The sequence below is a fragment of the Pseudophryne corroboree genome, chromosome 6 (assembly GCF_028390025.1).
Source record: "Pseudophryne corroboree isolate aPseCor3 chromosome 6, aPseCor3.hap2, whole genome shotgun sequence".
Lineage (NCBI taxonomy): Eukaryota > Metazoa > Chordata > Amphibia > Anura > Myobatrachidae > Pseudophryne > Pseudophryne corroboree.
The window spans coordinates 292,042,961-292,066,749 of NC_086449.1; the positions used below are offsets into that span (position 1 = coordinate 292,042,961).

The window sequence follows — 23,789 nt, forward strand, 5'->3', positions numbered from 1 at the left end:
CAGCGGGGTACACTGGGTTCCACAGGGAATGACATCAGGGATGTCCTAAAGCAGTTCCTCATGGGAAGGGACGCACTGTAGAGGGCATAAGAACCCGGCGTCCAAAGGAAGCATTCTGGGAGGCGAAAGTATCGAAGGCATAGAACCTTATGAACGTGTTCACTGAGGACCACGTAGCCACCTTGCACAATTGTTCAAGGGTCGAACCACGGTGGGCCGCCCAAAAAGGTCCTACCGACCGAGTAGAATGGGCCTTAATGGTAGCAGGAGCTGGAAGACCAGCCTGTACATAAGCATGTGCAATCACCATTCTAATCCATCTAGCCAGGGTCTGCTTAGAAGCAGGCCAGCCACGTTTGTTAAAACCAAACAGTACAAAAACAGAATCAGATTTCCTAATTTGAGGATGTTCTCTTCACATAGATACGGAGAGCCCGTACCACATCCAAAGACCTTTCTTTGGAAGACAACTCAGGAGAATTAAAGGCCGGAACCACAATCTCCTGGTTAAGGTGGAAGGAAGACACCACCTTAAGTATATAACCCGGACGCGTTCTAAGAACCGCCCGGTCACAGTGAAAAATCAGATGGGGGGACTTACAGGATAAGGCACCCAAGTCCAAGACCCTTCTAGCTGAATCAATAGCCAGCAAAAACAGCACCTTAAGGGAATGCCACTCAAACGGAGACTCTTGCAAGGCCTCCAGAACCACCGACAGATCCCAAGGGGCCACAGGTGGTACATAAGGAGGCTGAATCCGCAACACGCCCTGAGTGAATGTATGAACATCAGGTAGGGCAGCAATCTTTCCCTTTAACCAAACCGACAAGGCAGAAATGTGAACCTTGAGGGAGGCCAGACGAAGGCCTAAGTCCAGGCCCTGTTGTAGGAGGGCCAATAATTTGGCCGGGCTAAACTTGAAAACGTCATGATTGTGAGACGAACACCAAGTAAAGTAAGCATTCCAGACCCTATGGTAAATCCGAACAGAAGCCGGCTTACGGGCCTTCAACATAGTTTGAACGACCGCCTCAGAAAAACCCTTGGCCCTCAGGACGGAAGCTTCAAGAGCCATGCCGTCAAAGCCAGACGGGCCAAGTCCTGGTAAACACAAGGGCCCTGAACGAGGAGAGCTGGTCATTGTGGAATTAGAACGGGACGATCCAACGAGAGGCCCTGTAGATCGGAGAACCAGTGCCACCTGGGCCACGCTGGAGCGACCAGAAGTAGGTTTCCTCCTTCTTGCTTGAACTTACATATTACTCTGGGCAGGAGTGACACCGGAGGGAACACATATGGCAGCCAAAAGTTCCATGGGATTGACAGAGCATCCACGAACGCTGCTTGAGGATCCCTTGTCCCTGTTCCGAAGACCGGAACCTTGTGATTGTGTCGAGACGCCATCAGGTCCACATCTGGAAGGCCCCACTTGTCCACGAGAAGTTGAAACACCTCTGGATGGAGGCTCCACTCTCCAGCGTGTACGTCCTGACGACTGAGAAAGTCCGCTTCCCGGTTTAGGACCCCCGGAATGAACACTGCGGATATGGCCGGCAGATGGCGTTCTGCCCACTGAAGAATCCGTGAACTTCCCTCATTGCCATGCGGCTTTGAGTGCCGCCTTGATGATTGATGTACGCCACCATGGTGGCATTGTCCGATTGTACTTGAACAGGTCTGTTCTGTATTAGATGATGGGCCATTGTCAACGCATTGAACACTGCCCGCAGTTCCAGAATATTTATCAGGGGTAGAGACTCCTCCTTGGTCCACCGACCCTGAAGAGAGTGTTGTTCCAACACTGCGCCCCAACCTCTCAGACTGGCATCCGTCGTCAGCAGGACCCAGTTGGATATCCAGAAGGGATGGCCTCTGCTCAATCGTTGGTCTTGAAGCCACCAACTCAGAGACAGGCGGACCTCCGGAGACAGGGAGATCATGTGAGATCTGATCTGGTGAGGCAGGCCATCCAACTTGGCCAGAATTAACTTCTGCAGAGGGCGAGAATGAAATTGAGCATACTCCACCATGTCGAAAGCCGACACCATGAGACCTAGCACTTGTATTGCCGAATGTATCGACACTTGCGGACGAGATAGGAAGCATCGAATCCTGTCCTGAAGCTTCAGGACTTTCTCCTGAGACAAGAACAACCGTTGGTTGTGAGTGTCCAATAATGCTCCCAGGTGCACCATGTTCTGAGCAGGAACCAGGGAGGATTTCTTCCAGTTGATCAGCCACCCGTGGGCTTTCATGAACTGGACCGCATGATCTAGATGACACAGGAGAGGTTCTGGGGAATTTGCCAGGATCAACAAATCGTCCAACTACGGTAGGATCCTGACCCCTTGACGGCGGAGTGTAGCCGTCATGACCGCCACTACTTTGGTTTGACAACGGCTCCCAGAGTTTCCACCAAAGGGTAACACCCGAAATTGGTAATGAAGGTTGCCCACTGCAAAACTCAGGTACTGCTGATGAGACACTGCATAAGGAATATGCAGGTAGGCATCCTGTATGTCCAGGGAGACCATATAGTCCCCAGGCTCCAAGGCCAGAACAATAGAGCGCAGAGTTTCCATACGAAACTTGGAGACCCGCACATACTAGTTCAAGGACTTCAGATTGAGAATGGGCCGCGAGGACCCGTTCGGTTTCAGGACTAGAAACAGCGGTGAATAGTACCCTTTGCCTCTCTGAGCCAGAGGCACCTGTACTACCACTTCTGTGGTCAGGAGGGAATGTACCACCAAATGCAGAAAGTTTGCCTTTGTCGGGTCCAGTGGAACATCTGTCAGGCAAAATCGATGAGGGGGACGATTCTTGAAGGGTACGGCGTAACCTCGAGTGACGACTTCCCTTACTCTGCAACCATTCCTGGGCAAAACCTAGAAGTCAGCCCCTCACCCTGGGATCCCCCAGAGGGAGGCCCACCCCATAATACGGCAAGCTTGTCAGTTTTGGAAGCAGGCTGATGGGCAGCCCAGGCTCGCTTCGGTCTGGGCTTGGCAGGTCTGGAAGCACGAGCTTGCTTTGGGTACGCCTGACCTTTTGCTTTACCTGGGGGACGAACGGTCAGGGGGAAAGTACTTTTAGCCTTCTGCGTGGAAGGATCCATACTAGGTAGGCAAGCTGTTTTAGCAGTAGCCAGATCAACCACAGTCTTACTGAGGTCTTCTCCAAAGAGAATGTATCACTTGAAAGGAAGCACCTCCAGGGTTTTCTTTGAATCCATATCCACCGACCAGGATCTCAACCAAAGGATACATCTGGCCAAGACGGACGTAGTAGCAGCCTTGGCCGCCAGCACCCCGGCATCGGAAGCTGCCTCCTTAAGGTACAGAGAAGCTGTGGCAATATATGAGAGACATTGTCGAGCATGCTCAGATGCGTTGAAAGGCAGTTCTGCCTCTAGCCTCCTGAGCCCACGCCTCAACAGCTTCAGCAGACCAAGTTGCTGCAGTGGTTGGCCTATGCACAGCCCCCGTTAGGGTGTAAATCGCTTTCAAACAACCCTCCACACATCTATCCGTCGGTTCCTTCAGAGAGGTGACGGTAGTTACTGGCAGAGCAGAGGAAACTACCATGCGTGCCACATGAGAATCTACAGGCGGAGGAGTTTTCCAATTTTTACATAGCTCCGCAGAGAGAGGATAGCGAGCCAACAGTCTCTTATGCGGTGTGAATTTCGTTCTCGGATTTTCCCAGGATTCCTGACGTATGTCAGCCAGGTGTTGAGAATGAGGTAAAACTTGTTTAACCACCTTCTTACGTTTAAATCTGTCCGGATTTTTAGAGACAGCCGCAGCCTCAGGTTCATCAGAGACTTGAAGAATGAGCCTGATAGCCTCAATCAAATCAGGGACATCCACCATTGACTTCCCTTCCCCATCAGAAGCATCTGAGTAGAAACATCACCTTCCGATGGTAAAAAATGCATTGAAGGAAGGACACCTGATCAACTTACTGGTGAGCTACTATTAATGGCATTTGTGTACCTCCTAGGGAGCTATACTGGTGAGACTGGCCATTAGTTCCATATTCTACAACTTCTCACCACCTACTGTATGTAAAAGTCTGGATTATTGATAGAGCAGCTAATTGTCTGTCTACATGATTAGATAATATATTACTCTATTAAGCAGAACATTTTGTTTCACTGAGAAATTATCCTATTAAAAGGTCAAGATAAACATGGACCCATCTGTATATAATAATAGAAAATGTAGAGCTCTTAGTTACATATATTTAGCAAAAAATATGATAAGCCTCCAGTCCACTTCACGGTGGCTCTATATACTAAGTATAAGTCCAGGGCGTGGACCCCACACAGTCGGCTCAGGCCCAACCACCCCAGGGCAGCACACCATTGAAATACTAAAGTGTTACTATGTGTTAATTAGAAAGAAACAGGAGCTATGTGTTAGAAAGTGATACAAAAACAAGGGTGTTCGCAAAATACTCAAAAGAGTAGTATTAGTTGAAAAATAAGAGTGTTAAACAAGTGCAAAATAAATATTATGGTGTGCTACCCCAAGGTAGCCCGGTCACACCAGACCTGGGGGGTACCACTCCCCAAACCCACACACAGCATAATAATAATTATATCCACTGTGGGTCATATAATTGCTTAATGTACGGCCACATGATAATGGCATATACAATAGTGTTCTCTTGCAGTGTTGTCCCTTTTTATTCTTGTTAGATTATTACTTTGGATATATGCGTTTTGATGTTTCCAAGTGCACTTTAGCACCCAGCTACAGGTTAGGGGTCCTATTGAGAGTTAAGACCAATTCAGATAATAGGTGCAATTCAGCAACAAGCTAAACCATGTTTTCCATACAAAGGAAGCACTTTTTTTTGTTGTTGGACACAGTAAAGATACTGTTAGTTTTGCACACAAAGAGCCTGAGTTGGATGTAAAGTTGCTGCAAGCCCTGATATCCGCTGCAGCCAGATTTACTATAACTTTATGCCAATGGGAATATCCATCTGTCTTCATTGGTATGATCGCATTACCCACTGTTTTTCCATCCGAAGCAATCATCACTAGTATCGCCAATAACAACTTTGATGTAAACGATTCATCTGACAAAGGCGTCTCGTTTCTTTCCACACACAACAGGCACGGTAGTCGGCTTACATACCCAAGATACTCCCATAACACTCTGTGAGAGAGATGGATCTGTGCGTCTATGCAGTAAGCACTCAAAATGCCAATTTCACAGATGGAGAGAAGCGGCCATGCAGGGAGACAACGGTCCGCTATCGTATCCTCTGTCAAAGTGCGTATTCAAAGTACGGTGCATAAGCAGACTGTGAATGCTTTCATTGGCACATGCACACTCTGCTGATAAATGCAGGATGTGCCCACTTTTGAACTTACGTCCGTTTCAAAATCAGGCCCAAATGCTGCATTACTTGGAGACTCCTACACACAACTCTGTGTCTGCACAACGATTTTTCCACAATGCTAAGCTACACTTCCCACACTAATGCATTTCTGTCTCCAAATGAGACCCTATGGGCCAGATGTAATGACGTCTGAGTTCAGCGGCCATGCGGAATGCTGGCTGAACTCAGGCGTTTCTTTAAAGGGGCAATCACTGACAAGGTATGGTTTTGCCTTGTAAGTGATTGCCCCTTTAAAAAAAAAGTCCAAGTTCAGCCAGCATCCATCACGCACGGCCGCCAAACTCGGGCAACTTTACATCTGGCCCTATGTCTTTCTTGCTCATGTGTCTATTCTGTATTTGAAAATTTGCTTTTTAAACACATACAGTAATGCAGTCCAAACTTCCATATATTGGGCTGGATTCAGAGCTGTACATTAAATCATTCACAGCTGCGATCCCATACTCATAAGATATGTGAAAGTATGCAAATAACATAATTTCTATTGAGACGGCCCCCCCGGCAGCTTCCTATATCCAAGCAACTGTGTACAAATATGCAGTGGCAGTCACAGATCCTTCAGTAAATCAATTAACTGAGTAACCCTATAGTCGCGCAGAATGGGCGCTAGAATTGAGTTGCTGGAGCCATGTTTTCTGCCTACAGGATTGCAGTTATAGGCTGAGACACAAGCTCTGAAACCGGTTGTGACACACCTACGTTTTTTCCGCCACTCCCTGTTACCTCCCCCAAACTGTCCCTGACTGCCAATAAATCCTCACTGCGAGCAACATCGCTACGGAACCTTGGAGTGTGTTCAGTGTGACCGTGACACAAGTGTAGTCAGACGATAATAGCTCAGCTCTGTATAAATATCAGCATTGCGTACTGTTTGGTTTTTGTTTGGCTCACTTTAATCTTTCATTTCTTAAGGTGAAATGATTTGGTTTTCTTCTTTGTAACAGTGATGAATTGATTCCTTTGGAAAACATTCTCTTTTTGTGTCACTACTGTGATGAGTTCACTTTATAGACACACTGCATGACTGTGGTGTAACATTGGGCCTGCTAACCCAATGGTTATCTCTGATGGTGGGGGGACTGCGCATGCAGTCCGCTCGCAATGTCTCCCAACCACAGCTTGACTGACAAGCTACGGCGTTTGGAAGGCAGAGAGGGGTCATTCCTGGCCAGCGTTTCCAGTAGGGACAAGGCCAGGGTCTGTGCATGCATATTTCCTGGCCAGGAACCGGTCAGGCTGAGTAAAGCCTTGTCTAACGCAGCCTGGCCAACCCTGCAACCACCGCAACTGATGGTCGCAATGGCGATCAGAGGCAGCATCTATGGACACTGCACTCGGATCGCCAATGCAATGCAGAAAGTGTCTATTTCATATAGATACCTTGTGCTGCATTTGCATTTTGGTGGACGGAATTGAAAAGCGGCTTGTGTGCGGCTCTGCAATTCCGTCCATCTCTGAATCAGGCATATTGTTTTACAAAACAAAAAAATAACCAAAATGTTTTTTATTTCACTGTTAAAATTTGAAATACTGAACACACAATTAGACAACTGCTTTATTCATTACCTTTTTCAACATCAGTAGTTTTAACATCACTTTGCAACTTTTTCTGTTTATACAGGTACTGTTCAAAAACTGGCCTATAAATATATATACCACCGGTAAATCCGAGTAAAACTGCCAAGAAGAGCTGGCCGAAAGGAAGTCGACGACTCATCTTCAGTGTAACAACTTTAACCTCTAAATCCTAATGAATTACTTTCAAATGCAGGATACCTGTAATGGATTAAGGAAAAATACAATTAAATGTACAGCAAAAAGTCAGAAGGCATATTAATGTAATGGTATACACTGAATTGTGACTGAGCATTATGACCCCCCCACACCCTATCCTCCCACACAAACACACACTTTCAACCCCCTAGAGCAACATGATCTTTCCTTTAGGGGCCCATTTATCAATAAATATTTGTGGCTTATTGGGGGGGGGGGGGGTAACCGCAAATATTTCGTATCACCGAGGAACAGCAGCAGATGTCTCGTAGGAGGTGCTACTTCAGCACACCAATGTTTTGGGATATGAGGACCATGACATGGCTGGACCTGATGAGATTTACTGTGTACTTACTTTCTCCAGATTTTTGCTTTTGCAATACTGAGACTTATACACACAGTGCATCCGCATGTATATAATAGCGAGCCATCTGGAATCTATCAGAGAGAAGAAATGGATGATAGTGTGCACGTTACATACAGAGCTATTAGGCAAAAAGTGCAAAACATGGGGTACACTAAGTACTGTAAGTAACCTAAGTAACATAAGTAAATGTTTTATATATATATATATATATATATATATATATATATATATATATATATATATATATATATAACAGCAGTCAGGCGGAACTCACGGCGAGAGGAAAAAAAACACAGACACCTTGCAGAGCTGTCAACGTTTCAATGCATACAATACATTTTCGTCAGGACAACAGGGCATAAGAAACCAACATACCTAAATAGTCTTCTCCGTCTGTGCATGGCGCCGTCCGCCCGCCGCGTCCCGCTCAGCCGAATGACGTCATCCGCAGGCGCCGGCGTCATGACAACCAGACAAGATTCACCGTAGTGGATGCTGGGAACTCCGTAAGGACCATGGGGAATAGACGGGCTCCGCAGGAGACTGGGCACTCTAAGAAAGAATTAGATCTACTGGTGTGCACTGGCTCCTCCCTCTATGCCCCTCCTCCAGACCTCAGTTAGGGAAACTGTGCCCGGAAGAGCCGACACAATAAGGAAAGGATTTGGAATCCCGGGTAAGACTCATACCAGCCACACCAATCACACCGTACAACTCGTGATACTATACCCAGTTAACAGTATGAATAACAACTGAGCCTCACGAACAGATGGCTCATAACAATAACCCTTTAGTTAGGCAATAACTATATACAAGTATCGCAGACAATCCGCACTTGGGATGGGCGCCCAGCATCCACTACGGACTACGAGAAATAGATTTACCGGTGAGTAAAATCTTATTTTCTCTGACGTCCTAGTGGATGCTGGGAACTCCGTAAGGACCATGGGGATTATACCAAAGCTCCCAAACGGGCGGGAGAGTGCGGATGACTCTGCAGCACCGAATGAGCAAACTCAAGGTCCTCCTCAGCCAGGGTATCAAACTTGTAGAATTTTGCAAACGTGTTTGATCCCGACCAGGTAGCAGCTCGGCAAAGTTGTAAAGCCGAGACCCCTCGGGCAGCCGCCCAAGAAGAGCCCACCTTCCTCGTGGAATGGGCTTTGACTGATTTAGGATGCGGCAGTCCAGCCGCAGAATGTGCAAGTTGAATCGTGGAGCAGATCCAGCGAGCAATAGTCTGCTTAGAAGCAGGAGCACCCAGCTTGTTGGGTGCATGCAGGATAAACAGCGAGTCAGTTTTTCTGACTCTAGCCGTCCTGGAGACATAGATTTTCAGGGCCCGGACTACGTCCAGCAACTTGGAAGCCTCCAAGTCCCGAGTAGCCGCAGGCACCACTATAGGTTGGTTCAAATGAAACGCTGATACCACCTTAGGGAGGAATTGGGGACGCGTCCTCAATTCTGCTCTGTCCATATGGAAGATCAGATAGGGCTTTTACAGGACAAAGCCGCCAATTCTGACACCCGCCTAGCCGAAGCCAAGGCCAAAAACATAACCACTTTCCACGTGAGATATTTTAAATCCACGGTCTGAAGTGGCTCAAACCAATGTGATTTTAGGAAATCCAACACAACGTTGAGATCCCAAGGTGCCACTGGGGGCACAAAAGGGGGCTGAATATGCAGCACTCCCTTAACAAACGTCTGAACTTCAGGCAGTGAAGCCAGTTCTTTTTGAAAGAAAATCGACAGGGCTGAAATCTGGACTTTAATGGATCCCAATTTTAGGCCCATAGTCACTCCTGACTGTAGGAAGTGCAGAAATCTACCCAGCTGAAATTCTTCTGTGGGGGCCTTCATAGCCTCACACCAAGCAACATATTTTCGCCATATACGGTGATAATGCTTTGCTGTCACATCTTTCCTAGCTTTTATCAGCGTAGGAATGACTTCAACCGGAATGCCCTTTTCCATCAGGATCCGGCGTTCAACCGCCATGCCGTCAAACGCAGCCGCGGTAAGTCTTGGAACAGTAGCAGGTCCTGTCTGAGAGGCAGAGGCCAAGGGTCCTCTGAGATCACCTCTTGCAGTTCCGGGTACCAAGTCCTTCATGGCCAATCCGGAACGATGAGTATAGTTCTTACTCCTCTTTTTCTTATTATCCTCAGCACCTTTGGTATGAGAGGAAGAGGAGGGAACACATAAACCGACTGGTACACCCACGGTGTCACTAGAGCGTCCACAGCTATCGCCTGAGGGTCCCTTGACCTGGCACAATATCTTTTTAGCTTTTTGTTTAGGCGGGACGCCATCATGTCCACCTGTGGCCTTCCCCAACGGTTTACAATCAGTTGGAAGACTTCTGGATGAAGTCCCCACTCTCCCGGGTGGAGGTCGTGCCTGCTGAGGAAGTCTGCTTCCCAGTTGTCCACTCCCGGAATGAACACTGCTGACAGTGCTATCACGTGATTTTCCGCCCATCGGAGAATCCTTGTGGCTTCTGCCATCGCCATCCTGCTTCTTGTGATGCCCTGTCGGTTTACATGGGCGACCGCCGTGATGTTGTCTGACTGAATTAGCACCGGCTGGTTTTGAAGCAGGGGTCTTGCCTGACTTAGGGCATTGTAAATGGCCCTTAGTTCCAGAATATTTATGTGTAGGGAAGCCTCCTGACTCGACCATTGTCCCTGGAAGTTTCTTCCCTGAGTGACTGCCCCCCAACCTCGGAGGCTTGCATCCGTGGTCACCAGGACCCAGTCCTGTATGCCGAATCTGCGGCCCTCGAGTAGATGAGCACTCTGTAGCCACCACAGCAGAGACAGAAAATAAGATATACTGTGTGTATTCTGGCGCAAATTTAAAGTGTCAGCCCAATTTCACTCCTCTTGTGGTCTACCCAATCTTAAACCACACACAATAATAGAAAATACAAGTCGTTTGAGGGGAAATCAAAGGCGATACTAAATAATTAAAACAAAGTAAAAAAATTAGTTAGATATACATCACATATAACCTCGACGGACTGGTGATATTTGAATTTCTTTAACATCCAATGTAGACAATAGTTCTTTTTTTCTTCTTTCAATTCAAATCAATCTCCAACGTGAAATTCATAGGAAACAAAATTGGGAAAGAGGCATACAATGTGTAATATTGTTTGTCATCCGACAATAAAAACAAGTCCTGTGACTTTTCCAGAGGGAAAAGAGCCCTATAAGGTGAAATTCTTGATAGTTGAGAAAGGGATAGTTCCTCACCACCTTTTCATTAGAAGATACACGTACCAAAACTCACTTAAATAGTGTAGAGACAGACTTATCAAGGTATCTTTAAAAGTAGGGGACAGTACTAGAAGGTAAAGATTTGTTCAATTTGAACGTACCACACTCACTTTCTTGGAGTGTGGGTATCCTCACATAACGGTTTCTTTAGAATGGATATGAAGACAGCCGTTTCTTTCCAAAAAAAGGTTTGTTTATTGTTATACAATTAAAAAAATTCTAAAAAAGTTTTTTTTCTCCTTATATATTACCATTACAAGGTATGTACACATAAGGTGGGTCAGATGAAATGAGACTAACAAAGGTGAATTCCGGACTAACACCTTGGTTACACCTGTGTACTATACCTTCACAATTTGGATGGCAACAGGAGGATGCTGTAAAAACACGTATAAGTCACTGTCTGGGAGCACCACCAACGACGTTTCGACCCAATGGTCTTTTTCAAGGTATGTGCCCAGGCAGTGATAGACAGGATATTTATACCATAAAACAGGAAGTAGTGAAGGAACATGGGTAATTACTTCTATTACACTTACAAACTTGCATTAACATTAATAAGTCTTATCATTAAACCAAATTCCAAATTCCTGCCCTCTGTGACAGGGTGATCAGCCGATGCATCTGAAGATGCGATCCGGACCACCTGTCTAACAGATCCCACTGAAAGATCCTTGCATGGAACCTGCCGAATGGAATTGCTTCGTAAGAAGCTACCATCTTTCCCAGGACTCGCGTGCAGTGATGCACCGACACCTGTTTTGGTTTTAGGAGGTCTCTGACCAGAGATGACAACTCCTTGGCCTTCTCCTCCAGGAGAAACACCTTCTTCTGTTCTGTGTCCAGAATCATACCCAGGAACAGCAGACGCGTCGTAGGAACCAGCTGCGACTTTGGAATATTCAGAATCCAGCCGTGCTGTTGTAGCACTTCCTGAGATAGTGCTACTCCGACCAACAACTGCTCCCTGGACCTCGCCTTTATAAGGAGATCGTCCAAGTACGGGATAATTATAACTCCCTTCTTTCGAAGGAGTATCATCATTTCGGCCATTACCTTGGTAAATACCCTCGGTTCCGTGGACAGACCAAACGGCAACGTCTGGAATTGGTAATGGCAGTCTTGTACCACAAAACGGAGGTACACCTGGTGAGGTGGATAAATGGGGACATGCAGGTACGCATCCTTGATGTCCAGTGATACCATGTAATCCCCTTCTTCCAGGCTTGCAATAACCGCTCTGAGCGATTCCATTTTGAACTTGAACCTTCTTATATAAGTGTTCAAGGATTTAAAATTTAGAATGGGTCTCACGAACCGTCTGGTTTCGGTACCACAAACATTGTGGAATAGTAACCCCGTCCCTGTTGAAGGAGGGGAACTTTTATTATCACCTGCTGGAGGTACAGCTTGTGAATTGCCGCCAGTACTACCTCCCTGTCCTGGGGAGTAGCTGGCAAGGCTGATTTGAGGTAACGGCGAGGGGGAGACGTCTCGAATTCCAGCTTGTATCCCTGAGATACCACTTGTAGAACCCAGGGATCCACCTGTGAGCGAACCCACCGGTCGCTGAAGTTCTGGAGACGGGTCCCCACGGCACCTGGCTCCACCAGTGGAGCCCCAGCGTCATGCGGTGGATTTAGTGGAAGCAGGGGAGGATTTCTGTTCTTGGGAACTGGCTGTATGGTGCAGCTTTTTCCCTCTACCCCTGCCTCTGGGCAGAAAGGACGCGCCTTTAACCCGCTTGCCTTTCTGGGGCCGAAAGGACTGTACCTGATAATACGGTGCTTTCTTTGGCTGTGAGGGAACCTGGGGTAAAAATGTCGACTTCCCAGCTGTCGCTGTGGAAACGAGGTCCGAGAGACCATCCCCAAATAATTCCTCACCCTTGTAAGGCAAAACCTCCATGTGCCTTTTAGAGTCCGCATCACCTGTCCACTACCGAGTCCATAATACTCTCCTGGCAGAAATGGACATTGCATTTATTCTAGATGCCAGACGGCAAATATCCCTCTGTGCATCTCTCATGTATAAGACTACGTCTTTAATATGCTCTATGGTTAGCAATAGTGTCCCTGTCAAGCGAATCAATATTATCAGACAGGGAATCAGACCACGCAGCTGCAGCACTGCACATCCATGCTGAAGCAATAGCAGGTCTCAGTATAGTACCTGAGTGTGTATATACAGACTTCAGGATAGCCTCCTGCTTTCTATCCGCAGGCTCCTTTAAGGCGGCCGTATCCTGAGACGGTAGTGCCACCTTTTTTGACAAGCGTGTGAGCGCTTTATCCACCCTCGGGGATGTCTCCCAACGTACCCTGTCCTCTGGCGGGAAAGGGTACGCCATTAGAAACTTTTTAGAAATCACTAGTTTCTTATCAGGGGAAGCCCACGCTTCTTCACACACTTCATTTAACTCATCTGAAGGGGGAAAAACCACTGGTTGTTTTTTCTCCCCAAACATAATACCCTTTTTTGTGGTACTTGGGTGAATGTCAGAAATGTGCAACACATTTTTCATTGCCGTAATCATGCAACGGATAGCCCTAGTGGAATGTACATTAGTCTCGTCGTCGTCGACACTGGAGTCCGACTCCGTGTCGACATCTGTGTCTGCCATCTGAGGTAGCGGGCGTTTTTGAGCCCCTGATGGCCTTTGAGACGCCTGGGCAGGCACGGGCTGAGAAGCCGGCTGTCCCACGGCTGTTACGTCATCCAGCCTTTTATGTAAGGAGTTGACACTGTCGGTTAATACCTTCCACATATCCATCCACTCTGGTGTCGACCCCGCAGGGGGTGACATCACATTTATCGGCACCTGCTCCGCCTCCACATAAGCCTCCTCATCAAACATGTCGACACAGCCGTACCGACACACCGCACACACACAGGGAATGCTCTGACTGAGGACAGGACCCCACAAAGTCCATTGGGGAGACAGAGAGAGAGTATGCCAGCACACACCACAGCGCTATATAAACAGGGATTTACACTACACAAAGTGATTTTCCCTATAGCAGCTATAATACACAGTATTGCGCCTAAATTTAGTGCCCCCCCTCTCTTTTTTTACCCTATTGAGCCTGGAAACTGCAGGGGAGAGCCTGGGGAGCGTCCTTCCAGCGGAGCTGTGAAGAGAAAATGGCGCCAGTGTGCTGAGGGAGATAGCCTCGCCCCTTTTTCGGCGGGCTTCTCCCGCTCTTTATATCAATATTAAGGCAGGGGATTTGTACACATATATAGTTTATGAGATTATATTATGTGTTTTTTTAGCCTTTTTAAGGTAATCTAATTGCAGCCCAGGGCGCTCCCCCCCCAGCGCCCTGCACCCATCAGTGACCGGAGTATGTGGTGTGCATGGGGAGCAATGGCGCACAGCTGCAGTGCTGTGCGCTACCTTAATGAAGACCGGAGTCTTCAGCCGCCGATTTTCTCCTCGGAATCTTCCGTCTTCTGGCTCTGCAAGGGGGACGGCGGCGCGGCTCCGGACGACCGAGGCTGGGCCTGTGTTCGATCCCTCTGGAGCTAATGGTGTCCAGTAGCCTAGAAGCCCAAGCTAGCTGCAAGCAGGTAGGTTCGCTTCTCTCCCCTAAGTCCCTCGTAGCAGTTAGTCTGTTGCCAGCAGATCTCACTGAAAATAAAAAACCTAATAAATACTTTCTCAGGAGAGCCCCTAGTGTGCAACCAGCTCGAGCCGGGCACAGATTCTAACTGAGGTCTGGAGGAGGGGCATAGAGGGAGGAGCCAGTGCACACCAGTAGATCTAATTCTTTCTTAGAGTGCCCAGTCTCCTGCGGAGCCCGTCTATTCCCCATGGTCCTTACGGAGTTCCCAGCATCCACTAGGACGTCAGAGAAATATAAAATATATGTTGGCCCTTGAGAGCGTCACATCAGACAAGCCAGTAGCCAAACTCTTTTGTGCGGCACATCATTCACAGGCAACACTGAGGTGCATGGTCACTGTCTACATCCTACCTCCATCTCAGGGAGGTGACCATGCCAAAATGCTTCTACGTAGAGAGGCCATGTGGATTAGTAAATTGGAGGTCTGAATGACTCCAAACATTATGGGATCTTTTTGGGCACATAAGGACTCCTCTGATTTGGAAGTGTGTCATATAGTGAAAGAATAATAGATTATCTGGATTATTATAATCTTTGTACACCTTATTATTTTTTCTTTTTATTATTTTTTTACAATCTGGTCTTTTGGTTTCTGAGTAGTCTGTGCTTTCTTATTGATACATATATCCTACTTGTACTGAGATATAGGACCTATTTATATTGTACATACTGCTGCATGCTGTGAAATTATGTGTTCTTGTTGGCACTATTTGTGATCAATAATACGCATTATGGAAAAATGGTATCTTTTTGAATGGTATCGTATTCGTGACAAAGGTATCATTGGTTAAGCATTTAATCAGCTAATAAATAGTTAGATTTATCTTTACAGCAACCATGGCGATACATGTTGCTAGGCAAACATGCACTAATTATATATCCTCTTTTGGGCATATTCCCAGACCCGACGCATCACTTTGTAGTGTTCCCTCTAAAAATGAAATAGGGCAGGGCGCCGGACTCCGGGGGCATATTTGCGCACGGCCGAAACGGGACGCGACCATGTAAATTAGGGGGCGTGGCCACGCTAACGTCATTTTAGTGGGCGGTGCGGCCCACAGACGTTGCTGTAGGGGGCGTCCATGGCCGGCGGCGTCACTGTTGGGGGCGTGCTTAGCACCTCCGTCGGTGCTGGGCTTCCCCCAGCTCTCTCCCATAGCGTGAATGGATGCCGTGCGCACGGCATCTTTACACGTTGGGAGGGCAGGAAGCGGGCGGCTGTTCTAGCAGGGTGCCGCAAAAGGGGCAGGGTGGGTTTTGCCTTTTAAAACACGGGCAGGCGTGGCGCCCTGCTAAAACAGCCTAGAGTGAACACTAACTTTGATGTGAGTTACTGGGTAGTGTGTTCCGGACCTTGTGCTGGTTTCGGATGACGCAGTGTTGCAAACAGAGGACGAGTATCAGCACGTTGTCAGGCAACGGTGACTGGGGAATGCGCCCCAGACCTCTGTTTGAGCTCCGGATGATGCACTTCTGATCTCCATACCCTGGTGCACCGATGGCCACAATTTTTTAATCCTGGATTCAACATACATATCAGAAACTACTATATAATTGATTATAAATATCTTAACACAGTGTATTATTTTCTAATAATGATGCTACTGTCACTTTTGGTCATAGAAAATAAGATTTTACTTACCGGTAAATCTATTTCTCGTAGTCCGTAGTGGATGCTGGGGACTCCGTAAGGACCATGGGGAATAGACGGGCTCCGCAGGAGACAGGGCACTTTAAGAAAGAATTTGGATACTGGTGTGCTCTGGCTCCTCCCTATATGTCCCTCCTCCAGACCTCAGTTAAAGAAACTGTGCCCGGAAGAGCTGACAGTACAAGGAAAGGATTTTGGAATCCAGGGCAAGACTCATACCAGCCACACCAATCACACCGTATAACTTGTGATAAACTTACCCAGTTAACAGTATGAACAACAACAGAGCATCAGATCAACCCTGATGCAACTATAACATAACCCTTATGTAAGCAATAACTATATACAAGCATTGCAGAAGAAGTCCGCACTTGGGACGGGCGCCCAGTATCCACTACGGACTACGAGAAATAGATTTACCGGTAATTAAAATCTTATTTTCTCTAACGTCCTAGAGGATGCTGGGGACTCCGTAAGGACCATGGGGATTATACCAAAGCTCCCAAACGGGCGGGAGAGTGCGGATGACTCTGCAGCACCGAATGAGCAAACACAAGGTCCTCCTCAGCCAGGGTATCAAACTTGTAGAACTTTGCAAAAGTGTTTGAACCCGACCAAGTAGCTGCTCGGCAAAGCTGTAATGCCGAGACCCCTCGGGCAGCCGCCCAAGAAGAGCCCACCTTCCTTGTGGAATGGGCTTTTACTGATTTTGGCAGCGGCAATCCAGCCGCAGAATGAGCCTGCTGAATCGTGTTACAGATCCAGCGAGCAATAGTTTGCTTTGAAGCAGGAGCACCCAGCTTGTTGGGTGCATACAGGATAAACAGCGACTCAGTTTTCCTGACTCTAGCCGTTCTGGCTACATAAACCTTCAAAGCCCTGACCACATCTAGTAACTCGGAATCCTCCAAGTCACGAATAGCCACAGGCACCACAATAGGTTGGTTCATATGAAAAGATGACACCACTTTTGGCAGAAATTGTGAACGGGTCCGCAATTCTGCCCTGTCCATATGGAAAACCAGATAGGGGCTTTTATGTGACAAAGCCGCCAATTCTGACACACGCCTAGCTGAAGCCAAGGCTAATAGCATGACCACCTTCCACGTGAGAAATTTTAACTCCACAGTTTTAAGTGGCTCAAACCAGTGTGACTTCAGGAAACTCAACACCACGTTAAGATCCCAAGGTGCCACTGGAGGCACAAAAGGGGGCTGAATATGCAGCACTCCCTTTACAAACGTCTGAACTTCAGGCAGAGATGCCAGTTCTTTTTGAAAGAAAATAGACAGGGCTGAAATCTGGACCTTAATGGAACCCAATTTTAAGCCCAAAGTCATTCCCGACTGTAGGAAGTGAAGGAAACGGCCCAGCTGGAATTCCTCCGTAGGGGCATTCCTGGCCTCACACCAAGCAACATATTTTCGCCATATACGGTGATAATGTTTAGCCGTCACGTACTTCCTAGCCTTTATCAGCATAGGAATAACCTCATCCAGAATGCCTTTTTCTGCTAGGATCCGGCGTTCAACCGCCATGCCGTCAAACGCAGCCGCGGTAAGCCTTGGAACAGACAGGGCCCCTGTTGCAACAAGTCCTGTCTTAGAGGCAGAGGCCATGGGTTCTCTGTGAGCATTTCTTGCAGCTCTGGATACCAAGTCCTTCTTGGCCAATCCGGAACAATGAGTATTGTTCTCACTCCTCTTCTTCTTATGATTCTCAGCACCTTGGGTATGAGAGGAAGAGGAGGAAATACATAGACCGACTGGAACACCCACGGTGTCACTAGTGCGTCTACAGCTATCGCCTGAGGGTCTCTTGACATGGCGCAATACCTCTTTAGCTTTTTGTTGAGGCGGGATGCCATCATGTCTACTTGTGGCAGTTCCCACCGATTTGCAATCTGCGTGAAGACTTCTTGATGAAGTCCCCACTCTCCCGGGTGGAGGTCGTGGCTGCTGAGGAAGTCTGCTTCCCAGTTGTCCACTCCCGGAATGAACACTGTTGACAGTGCTCTGACGTGATTCTCCGCCCAGCGAAGAATTCTGGTGGCTTCCGCCATCGCCACCCTGCTCCTTGTGCTGCCTTGGCGGTTTACATGAGCCACTGCGGTGATGTTGTCTGACTGAATCAGCACCGATCGGTCGCGAAGCAGGGTCTCCGCTTGCCGTAGGGCGTTGTATATGGCCCTTAGTTCCAGGATATTGATGTGAAGGCAAGTCTCCTGACTTGACCACAGACCTTGGAAATTTCTTCCGTGTGACTGCTCCTCACCCTCGGAGGCTTGCGTCCGTGGTCACCAGGACCCAGTCCTGAATGCCGAATCTGCGGCCCTCGAGAAGGTGAGCACTCTGCAGCCACCACAGGAGAGACACCCTGGCCCTGGGGGATAGGGTGATCAGCCGATTCATTTGTAGATGTGATCCGGACCACTTGTCCAACAGATCCCATTGAAAGGTCCTCGCATGGAACCTGCCGAAGGGAATGGCCTCGTATGATGCCACCATCTTTCCCAGGACTCGCGTGCAGTGATGCACCGACACCTGTTTTGGTTTTAATAGGTCTCTGACCAGTGTCATGAGCTCCTGAGCCTTCTCCATTGGGAGATAAACCCTCTTCTGGCCTGTGTCCAGAATCATGCCCAGGAAGGGCAGACGAGTCGTAGGAATCAACTGCGACTTTGGAATATTTAGAGTCCAGCCGTGCTGTTGTAACACTTCCCGAGAGCGTGCTACGCTGATCAGCAACTGCTCTCTGGACCTCGCCTTTATGAGATCGTCCAAGTATGGGATAATTGTGACTCCTTGCTGTCGCAGGAGCACCATCATTTCCGCCATTACCTTGGTATTCTCGGTGCCGTGGAGAGACCAAACGGCAACGTCTGGAATTGGTAATGACAATCCTGTACCACAAATCTGAGGTACTCCTGATGAGGTGGATAAATGGGGACATGAAGGTAAGCATCCTTTATGTCCAGAGACACCATAAAATACCCCCCTTCCAGGCTTGCGATGACCGCTCTGAGCGATTCCATCTTGAACTTGAACCTTTTCAGGTATATGTTCAGGGATTTTAAATTCAATATGGGTCTGACCGAACCGTCCGGTTTCGGTACCACAAACATGGTCGAATAGTAACCCCTTCCTTGTTGAAGGAGGGGAACCTTGACCACCACCTGCTGAAGATACAATTTGTGAATTGCAGCTAACACTATTTCCCTCTCTAAGGGGGAAGCTGGCAGGGCCGATTTGAGGTAACGGTGAAGGGGTATCTCTTCGAAATTCCAGCTTGTATCCCTGAGACACAATCTCTATAGCCCAGGGATCCACCTGGGAGTGAACCCACTTGTGGCTGAAATTTCGGAGACGCGCCCCCACCGGGCCTAGCTCCGCCTGTGGAGCCCCAGCGTCATGCGGTGGATTTAGTGGAAGCCGGGGAGGACTTCTGTTCCTGGGAACTAGCTGTATTGTGCAGCTTCTTTCCTCTACCCCTGCCTCTGGCAAGAAAGGACGCACCTCGGACTTTCTTGCCTTTTTGTGATCGAAAGGACTGCATCTGGTAATACGGTGCTTTCTTAGGTTGTGAGGGAACATATGGCAAAAAATTTGACTTTCCAGCCGTAGCTGTGGAGACCAGGTCCGAGAGACCCTCCCCAAACAACTCCTCACCCTTGTAAGGTAAAACCTCCATGTGCCTTTTTGAGTCGGCATCGCCTGTCCATTGCCGAGTCCACAGGACCCTTCTGGCAGAAATCGACATTACATTTATTCTAGAGCCTAGTAGGCTAATGTCTCTTTGAGCATCTCTCATATACAGGACAGCGTCTTTTATATGCCCCAGGGTCAGCAATATAGTATCCTTGTCCAAGGTATCAAGTTCCTCAGATAAGGTATCTGTCCATGCTGCTACAGCACTACACATCCAGGCCGACGCAATCGCCGGCCTTAGTAAGGTACCTGAATGTGTATAAATGGACTTCAGGGTACCCTCCTGCTTTCTATCCGCAGCATCTTTTAGGGTGGCCGTATCCTGTGACGGCAGGGCTACCCTCTTGGATAAGCGTGTTAAAGCTTTGTCTACCCTAGGGGAGGATTCCCAGCGTAACCTGTCCGTTGGCGGGAAAGGGTACGCCATAAGCATCCGTTTGGAAATCTGCAGTTTTTTATATGGAGATTCCCAAGCCTTTTCACATAACTCATTTAGCTCATGTAAAGGGGGAAAGGTCACCTCTTGCCTTTTTTCCCCATACATATAAACCCTCTTGTCAGGGACTGGGGTTTCCTCTGTGATGTGCAACACATCCTTCATTGCTATAATCATGTAACGGATGGCTTTAGCCAATTTAGGCTGTAACTTTGCATCATCGCAATCGACACTGGAGTCAGAATCCGTGTCGATATCTGTGTCAACAATTTGGGATAGTGGGCGCTTCTGAGACCCTGACGGCCTCTGCGACATAGGATCAGGCATGGGCTGAGACCCCGGCTGTCCTAAGGCTTCAGCTTTATACAACCTATTATGCAAGGAAGTAACATTATCATTTAAAACCTTCCACATATCCATCCAATCGGGTGTCGGTGGCGACCCCACATTCATTTGTTCCCGCTCTGCTTCCACATAGCCTTCCTCGTCAAACATGCCGACACAAGCGTACCGACACATCACACACACAGCGGATGCTCTTTTTGAAGACAGTTCCTCCACAAGGCCTTTTGGAGAGACAGAGAGAGAGTATGCCAGCACACACCCCAGCGCTATATGTCCCAGGAATCACACAGTAACTTAATGTTAACCCAGTAGCTGCTGAGTGCTGAGGAAGAAGCCCCGCCCCCTCAGCGGCGGGCTTCTGTCCCGCGTTTCTGTGTAAAAATATGGCGGGGGCCCATGCATATATACAGTGCCCAACTGTATATATGCCCACTTTTGCCAAGAGGTCTCTAATTGCTGCCCAGGGCGCCCCTTCCCCTGCGCCCTACAGTGACCGGAGTATGTGGGTGTAGTGTGGGAGCAATGGCGCACAGCTGCAGTGCTGTGCGCTACCTCAGTATGAAGACTGGAGTCTTCTGCCGCCGATTTCGAAGTCTTCTTGCTTCTTTCACCGGCTTCTGTCTTCCGGCTCTGCGAGGGGGACGGCGGCGCGGCTCCGGGATCGGACGACAAAGGGTGAGATCCTGTGTACGAACCCTCTGGAGCTAATGGTGTCCAGTAGCCTAAGAAGCAGGACCTATCTTCAGTGAGTAGGGCTGCTTCTCTCCCCTCAGTCCCACGTAGCAGAGAGTCTGTTGCCAGCAGATCTCTCTGAAAATAAAAAAAACCTAACAAAATACTTTCTTTTATAGCAAGCTCAGGAGAGCTCACTAAGTAGCACCCAGCTCGTCCGGGCACAGATTCAAACTGAGGTCTGGAGGAGGGACATAGAGGGAGGAGCCAGAGCACACCAGTGTCCAAATAATTTCTTAAAATGCCCTGTCTCCTGCGGAGCCCGTCTATTCCCCATGGTCCTTACGGAGTCCCCAGCATCCACTAGGACGTTAGAGAAACATAGAATTTGACGGCAGATAAAAACCACTTGGCCCATCTAGTTTGCCCATTTTTTATCCTTAGGTAAACTCAACCCTTTTTGAACCTTTTTTGTCATGTTAAGATGATGCAGCCCTCTCACAGGTGATGTGGGTGGTGCCTGTAATCTAGTTGTCTGTGATACCATTGGTCCATGTATAGTATATATGAGGGACCTGGGGCAATCAATAGATATCTTGACAAAAGTCTGTGAGGGGACAGAAACATTGATAATCTATACTTCTATGCCTGAATAAAATTCCAATTCATCTACAAGTCTGGCGAGTGCATCCCCTGTGGACTTTTATATATATATTTGGCTTTTGTGTTTATGGCTCTCCTCTGGATTTCCTAATATGGGTAGCTACCCCAGCAACTAATAGAACATGGTGTGAGATATCGACCACTTAGACATCTATGATCTATGGCGGTATTAAGAGTTGCTAGCAAACCAAAAAAGCTAGCAATTGGGCAAAACCATGTTGATCTGCAGGTGGGGCAGATGCAAAATGTGCACAGAGAGTTAGATTTGGGTGGGGTGTGTTTTGCAGGATAAAAGTAAAGCAGCCAGTATTTACCATGCACAGAAACAATATAACGCATCCAAATCTAAATGTCAGTTGTAGACAATTAGAATGGCGGTTGAATCTATATTTCATTGTGCACAGTTCCCAGATGTGAGGTTAGGTGAGGGCGGAAGTTCTGTTATGCCCTTACAGCATTTTTATTTTGTCAAATGTAGGTTTCTTTGTAGGTTATTTGTCCTACATTGCTGAGTTTTGGGCTCCGTGGCTCCTCACAGTTTACTATTCCCAATAGATGACAACCTTTACCCAGTGCCTGATGGCAATGGTCTTTTCGGCGAAGGGAATCTAGACGCTACCCTAGAATAGCAGAGGCTGGCATGGCAGCATGCTGGCACTTGTTGTTCCTCAGTAATGTACAAACTGGGAGATCTGGAAAACATGAGCTGTCAGCAGAGCCAGTGCAAACCGCTCAGCAGATCCTGCAAAGCAGGGAGGTGCCATGCTGGAGAGGTGCTCTCCCTGCTCTGCTACTCTACTGATGTGTCTGTCAAAGTGTATGACTGCCGGCAGCGTGAATCATTGCACCCTTGGCTGTGGCGCTGGCAGCAGCGGCTCTTTAGTCCTTCAGTGATCTCCCTGTAAATACAGCACTCCCCCTCTCTCCCGTCCTGTGGGAATAAAGTGTAAGGGGCACTACTACTGTAGTCATTATGTGTGGCACTACTACTAAGGGCATTAAGTGTAAGGAGTACTAGTGCCATTATTGTGTATAGGGGCACTACTGTGTGTTATAATGTGACTAAGGTGCACTACTATGTGGTGCAATGTGTGTGAGTGTAGGGGGGCAAATGTATCATTTGCAGTGGCCCAGGGCATACTTGCCTACCTGACCCTCTCCGTGAGGGAGAAAATGCTCTGTTCCTGGACTTTCCTGGTAATGTATGATTGCCATCACCTGTGGTGAAACGCCTTTCTTATCAATTAACTAGCTCACCACAGGTGATGGCAATCATACATTACCAGGAAAGTCCAGGAACAGAGCAATTTCTCCCTCATGGAGAGGGTCAGATAGGCAAGTATGGCCCAGGGACGCCAGACACCCTAGCACCGGCCGTGACTGTCTGGGCTCCTGAGGAACGAGCCTGAGACACACACATACAACGTGCCTCCCAACATGACCCTCTCCGGGAGAGACAGAATGCTCTACTCCTGGACTTCCCTCTTAATCTATAAATTGCCTGTAGTGATGCACTTTTCTTATTCATTAACCTGTTCAAAACAGGTGCTGGCAATCATACATTAAGAAGGAAGTCCAGAAGCAGAGCATTGTGTCCCTCCTGGAGAGGGTCATGTTGGGAGGTATGTATACAATACTATCACACACACGGCAGCTGCTGGGCACAGGCAACACCGCCCTTACCGCTCAGAGTCAGAGAGGACAGAGGCGCATCTGATGATGTCACGGTTACGGCGTCTCACAAGAATCAAACTATCGTAGATAGCGAACGTGTTTCATGCGCGACTCTGACATCTTACGTTGCCAAGCAGCAACCAACGAGTTACTTTGTTTTAATCGTCTA

At 48.0% G+C, this 23,789-nt stretch overlaps 1 long non-coding RNA gene across 1 annotated transcript; it reads right to left on the reverse strand.

Moving 5' to 3' along the window:
* Nucleotides 1-6,961: 6,961 nt before the first annotated feature.
* On the reverse strand, nucleotides 6,962-23,734 carry LOC134932080 (uncharacterized). The gene is made up of 3 exons (XR_010179241.1): nucleotides 23,630-23,734; nucleotides 7,548-7,630; nucleotides 6,962-7,195 (listed from the first exon to the last, which is right to left on the reverse strand). It is a non-coding gene; the product is annotated as an uncharacterized LOC134932080 (long non-coding RNA).
* Between the last annotated feature and the right edge of the window lie 55 nt (nucleotides 23,735-23,789).